This window comes from Pteronotus mesoamericanus, unplaced genomic scaffold (genome assembly GCF_021234165.1).
Source record: "Pteronotus mesoamericanus isolate MK-2021 breed Mesoamerican mustached bat unplaced genomic scaffold, CSHL_Meso_final scaffold_54, whole genome shotgun sequence".
In the NCBI taxonomy this organism is placed as follows: Eukaryota; Metazoa; Chordata; class Mammalia; order Chiroptera; family Mormoopidae; genus Pteronotus; species Pteronotus mesoamericanus.
Genome location: NW_026555321.1, coordinates 24,890,466 through 24,896,337, shown reverse-complemented (window position 1 = coordinate 24,896,337; position 5,872 = coordinate 24,890,466).

The window sequence follows — 5,872 nt, the reverse complement described above, 5'->3', positions numbered from 1 at the left end:
CCTTCAGCTGACAGTTTTCTTAGCCAGCTGTTTTTTGTTGTTTTTTTTTTAAGAGTCAGAATGATTTCCCTTGGGCTGATTCCCAGGAATGGGACTCCAGGATCACAGAGAATGAACATGTAGAGCCTTGGAGTATCTTGCCAAAGAGGCCACAAAGGTCATTTTGACACCAGCTCTTTGGCGAACGCTTCATTGAGTTCTGTCTGCTCCATTGGCCATGCCCCTTTGCAGAGGGGTGGGACTGCTCTGTCTGCACAAAGGCTACTGGTGGGGGGTTTCTGCCAGCCCTCAGGAAAAGATACTGTCATACACACTCACTGTTGACTTTAAAGGGATCTTCACCCACATTCTGACCCCCTACCCCCATCCCTCAACATGTTTGTTTGCACTGGGACATTTTTGTTTCTCTCACTCTCTCTTAAGTATGACTTAACTCCTAAGACTTGAGCAAACACTCCAAGTATCATAAGCGGCTGGACGGCTGGGTGGCCTGTGCTCCATTATGGTGTTTAATTCACCCTTCAGCCAAACTCCGTTCTTCTTGTGGAGCCATTGCCACGGCAACAGCCCTTCTTGGGGCAATAAGTATGGGTGGCAAAGTCCCACATGCTTAATATGTTTGATGTCTTACCTTTCAAAAAATTCTTCAGGAAAACTCAAGTTGGCTGGTTGAACAGAATAAATAAGTTTTTTTTATTGTCAACAAAGGCTAAGGGCAGCAGCCTTGATAACAGGGAAAGCCTGGACTGGTCAACAACCTGAAACCAAAGTGAGCAGGTCACATCCAGTTCCACTTGAGACAAGAAGGGAATGGGAAAACTCTTTTTTTTTTTTTTAAATATTACAATAAATATAGCACTTTATTTTGAAAAAAAGATATTATGCTAGTCAGAGAAGCCAGTCACAAAAAAATGACATATTGTATGATTCCATTTATATGAAAAAACTCGAAGAGACAAATTTATAAAGACAGAAAGTAGATTAGGGGTTACCAAAGTTCTTTTTTTTTTTTTTAATTTATTTACTTTTTAAATACATTTGTCTCTGCCTCCCCCCGCCCACCACTTTCCCTTGCCCCCTCCCTTTTTCCCTCCCTGAGCTCTTCCCCTTTGGTGTTGTCTATGAGTCCTTGCTATATGTTCCTTGACTTTCCCCTTCCCTTCCCTTTCCCTGCCCCCCGCTTCCCTCTTGTCTCTGTTGATTTCTTTTCCTTTCAGTGTTGCTGGTCATATTTTCCTTGCATCTTTGCATTGTTGGTTAGGTTCCGCTTATAGGTGAGATCATATGGTATTTGTCTTTCACCCCCTGGCTTATTTCGCTTAGCATAATGCTCTCCAGTTCCATCCATGCTGTCGCGAAGTTTAGTAGTTCTTTTTTTCTTTCTGCTGCGTAGTATTCCATTGTGTATATGTACCATAATTTTCTGATCCAGTCATCTACTGATGGGCATTTAGGTTGCTTCCAACACTTGGCTATTGCAAATTGTGCTGCTATGAACATTGGGGTGCATAGGTTATTTTGTATTGGCGTTTTGGTGTTCTTAGGGTATAGTCCCAGCAGGGGAATCCCTGGATCAAAAGGCAGTTCCATTTTCAGCTTTCTGAGGAAATTCCACACTGCCTTCCATAGTGGCTGCACCAGTCTGCATTCCCACCAACAGTGTACTAGGGTTCCCTTTTCTCCACAGCCTTGCCAGCACCTGTTGTTTGTTGATCTGTTTATGATGGCCATTCTGACCGGTGTGAGGTGGTACCTCATGGTGGTTTTGATCTGCATTTCTCTGATGGCTAGTGATGCTGAGCATCCTTTCAAATGCCTCTGGGCCCTCTGTATCTCCTCCTTAGAAAAGCATCTGCCCAGGTCCTTTGCCCATTTTTTGATTGGATCGTTTGTCTTCTTGGAGTGGAGTCTAGTGAGTTCTTTATATATCTTGGAGATCAAACCTCTATCTGATGTATCATTAGCAAATATATTTTCCCATACGGTTGGCTCCCTTTTCATTTTGCTGATGTTTTCTTTCGCCGTGCAGAAGCTTCTTATTTTGATGAGGTCCCACTTGTTTATTCTTTCCTTTATGTCCCTTGCTTTAGGAGACATATCAGTGAAAAAATTGCTGCATGGGATATCTGAGAGTTTCCTGCCAATGTTCTCCTCTAGGACTTTGATGGTGTTGCGACTTATATTTAAGTCTTTTATCCATCTTGAGTTTATTTTTGTGTATGGCGTCAGCTGATGATCCAATTTCAATTGTTTGCATGTAGCCGTCCAGCTCTCCCAACACCATTTGTTGAAGAGGCTGTTATTGCTCCATTTTATGCTTCTGCCCCCTTTGTCGAATATTAGATGTCCTTATAGACCTGGGCTTATTTCTGGGCTTTCTATTCTGTTCCACTGGTCTATGGGTCTGTTCTTGTGCCAGTACCAGATTGTTTTGAGTATGGTGGCTTTGTAGTAGAGTTTGATGTCCGGTATTGTGATCCCTCCTACTTTGTGTTTCTTTCTCAAAATTGCTGCGGCTATTCGGGGTCCTTTATGGTTCCATATAAATTTTTGAAATGTCTGTTCTATTTCTGTGAAATACGTCTTTGGTATCTTAATAGGGATTGCGTTGAATCTATAAATTGCTTTGGGTAGTATGGACATTTTGATGATATTAATTCTTCCAATCCATGAGCACGGTATATGCTTCCATTTATTTGTGTCTTCCTTAATTTCTTTTTTCAATGTTGTATAGTTTTCTGCATACAGGTCTTTTGTGTCTTTGGTTAAATTTATGCCTAGGGACTTTATTTTTTTTCTTGCTATATCGAATGGTATATTTTTTCTGATTTCTTCTTCTTCTATTGCATTGCTGGTGTACAAAAACGCCTTTGGTTTCTGAATGTTGATTTGTATCCTGCTGTTTTGCCAAATTCACTTATTAGGTTGAGGAGTTTTTTGGTAGAGTCTACAGGGTTCTCTATGTACACTATCATGTCATCTGCAAACAATGATAGTTTTACTTCTTCCTTTCCTATTTGGATGCCTTTTATCTCTTTCTCTTGTCTGACCGCTGTGGCTAGGACTTCCAATACGATGTTGAAAAGAAGCGGTGAGAGCGGACATCCTTGGTGTGTTCCCGATCTTAGTGGGAAAGCTTTCAGTTTTTGCCCGTTGAGTGTGATATTGGCTGTAGGTTTTTCATATATGGCCTTTATTACGTTGAGGAATGCCCCATTTATTCCCATTTTGCTGAGTGTTTTGATCATAAATCGGTGCTGTACCTTGTCAAATGCTTTTTCTGCGTCTATCGAGATGATCATGTGGTTTTTGTCTTGTCTTTTATTTATGTGATGTATCACGTTTACTGATTTGCGTATATTGAACCATCCCTGCATCCCTGGGATGAATCCCACTTGATTGTGGTGGATAATCTTTTTAATGTGTTGCTGAATTCGGTTTGCCAATATTTTGTTGAGGATTTTAGCATCTATGTTCATCATTGAAATTGGCCTGTAGTTTTCTTTCTTTGTAGGGTCTTTATCTGGTTTTGGGATCAGGGTGATGCTGGCCTCATAGAAGGAGTCTGGGAGTCTTCGGAATGGGAAAGCTCTTAATGGCAGTGGAAACTGACTCAGATCCTAGACATTGTTGGGGAGCTCCAGCATAAGATTAGTGCTGACATGAAATGAACCTCAGCCCAAACCCAATCTCAGTGAAATTTGGGTGGCTTTTGGCTGCCACCACTGGAGGGATCAGGGATTTTTCACCTGCAGACAGTGCACTTTGGGGCCTTGGGCCTCTCCCTACCCTTCTGGGAGACATTACACCACAGCCCTTGATAGCCTGGAAACCCTTAAAAGTGCACGCACGTTGCACAGAGTACTGAGAGCTTTGCAGAGGTCGCATGTGTCAACTCAGCGGGGCCAGCTAGCCTGATGTCCCCCTTATGCCCACCATCTGTCTGTCCATCATTTACAATAGATTTGCTCCTTTTGACATTTTTTTAAAACCTGAGAATTAAAGATTGAAATTTTACAATATTATGTTGTTTTAAATATTATGCTTCTTGGCTTAGTAAGTAAAATATTTTTTGTTTAAAGTAAATTTACTCCTTTCTTTCTTCCTTCCTCCCCTCTTCCCTCCCTCCTTCTTTCCCTCATATGTGTGTATGTGTATTTTGCCTGTTTAGTGGGATTCATTCTGGCATGGCGGAAAGAAAGTGTGGTGTGGAGCCAGATCCAGCCTTGCTGGAATGTTTTCCTGTCAGCTATGTGGCCTTGGCCTAGGGTGACCAGATCTCCTAGATTGCTGGGGGCTGAGGGGTTTCATGGAATGCAAGAATTTCAGAGTGAGCACTCCAGGAAGATGCACTTGGCTTTCAGGCCCATACCTTCACCTCCCAAATCTTAGAAAAAAAGAACAGAAGCTGTTCAAATGTGAGACAAGCATTTTTAATATTTAAGTAACAAAATATGCTGGCCAATATTCAACGCATATACAATAAGAGAGTGGAACAAAAAATAATTACAAAGCACAATCTAACTACACGGAGACTTTTAAACAATTAGAGTCCGATGTAGAATATGCTGATTAAAAACCCAACCGAGCCACACCTCAGCGCCTCAGGCCTTTCTGGTGGTGGGAGGAAGAGAGATCTTTGTGCCTCAAGGCCTTCAACTCAAATGCTGAGGACCCTTAACAATCTCCACGCCCTAGCTTGTCCAGCTTCCTCTCCTCCCACCCCAACTTCTTCTTTGTGAATTGATTTACATGTTCTTCATTTACCCCATCTTAGGCAGCGAGTTCAGTGAGTGCTCTATTTGATTGGGTCTAAAACCATTGCTGTCTCAGTGAGAAGGGTCTGACTTACTGTTTCCTCTCTTGGTGAACACAATTCCTTTCTGTTTAATGAGCCACGATCTGGTCTTTCCCTAGATATAGTCTGTCCAGCCTAAGGATTCCTATGATTATTCACCCATCTCCTTGGAGATCACTTTCATAGGCACTATTGGTGTGAGAACATTTCCCCCTGCCAAATAATCATCCAGTGGTCAGATCTCACCTCCCACTCTCACAGATACCTCAGTTTCCCAGCAGGTCCATTCTGGCTCTGGTGCTGGAATGGAATTCTGGTGGTCTGGAAGGAACTGAGGCTTTCTGTGGCAGTGGTGTACACACAGGGAAGGGGTGTGGCTGCAAAGAGCTTTTGGTCCTTAAACACTCAGCAGCCTAACCACTCTAGGTGAATTTACTGATGAGAACTGCTCTCAGAGTAACAAAGTTCACCACAGTGCCACCTAAGTAAGTCTACTGTCAACTGTCAGTGGCCTGTAGCTATGCGAGTGTGGACGTGTAGCACTTGGAAACATAGCACTAACTTTGGGCTCATCACTTTTTTACAAAAATAACTAGTTTCACCTCACTTCCTGGGACCCGTTGTGTTCCATTATTTGGTTTTTACATGGGTTACACTGACTCTATTATTATAATCCAAGTCCTGGAGATTTCAAAGGGAATTAGGACCAGCAAGCATTTTATGAAATTTGGACTTAAGTGTGACTTTTACACTGTAAAATACAGACAGCATCAAAACAATTAGTTTTTCATTTTCTTTTATCAATGTGTAGGAATAAGGCTAATTCACAGAGACAGTGTATCATTTTACTAATACAATTATTTATTCTAATATATATAGAATACAAAATATATTTAGAGTACCAAAAAAAAATCCTCTTCTCATTTTTCTAGGGATATTTTCTGGCCTGTGACAAGAAGGGGACCCACAGTGGAGAGCTCGGGGGACCCATGGGAGAATCTTGCTGGAATTAGCAAATTCCAACCTGGCCCCGCCCCCCGTCCCACCAGCGCCCCACCCCCCCACCCCGCCCCA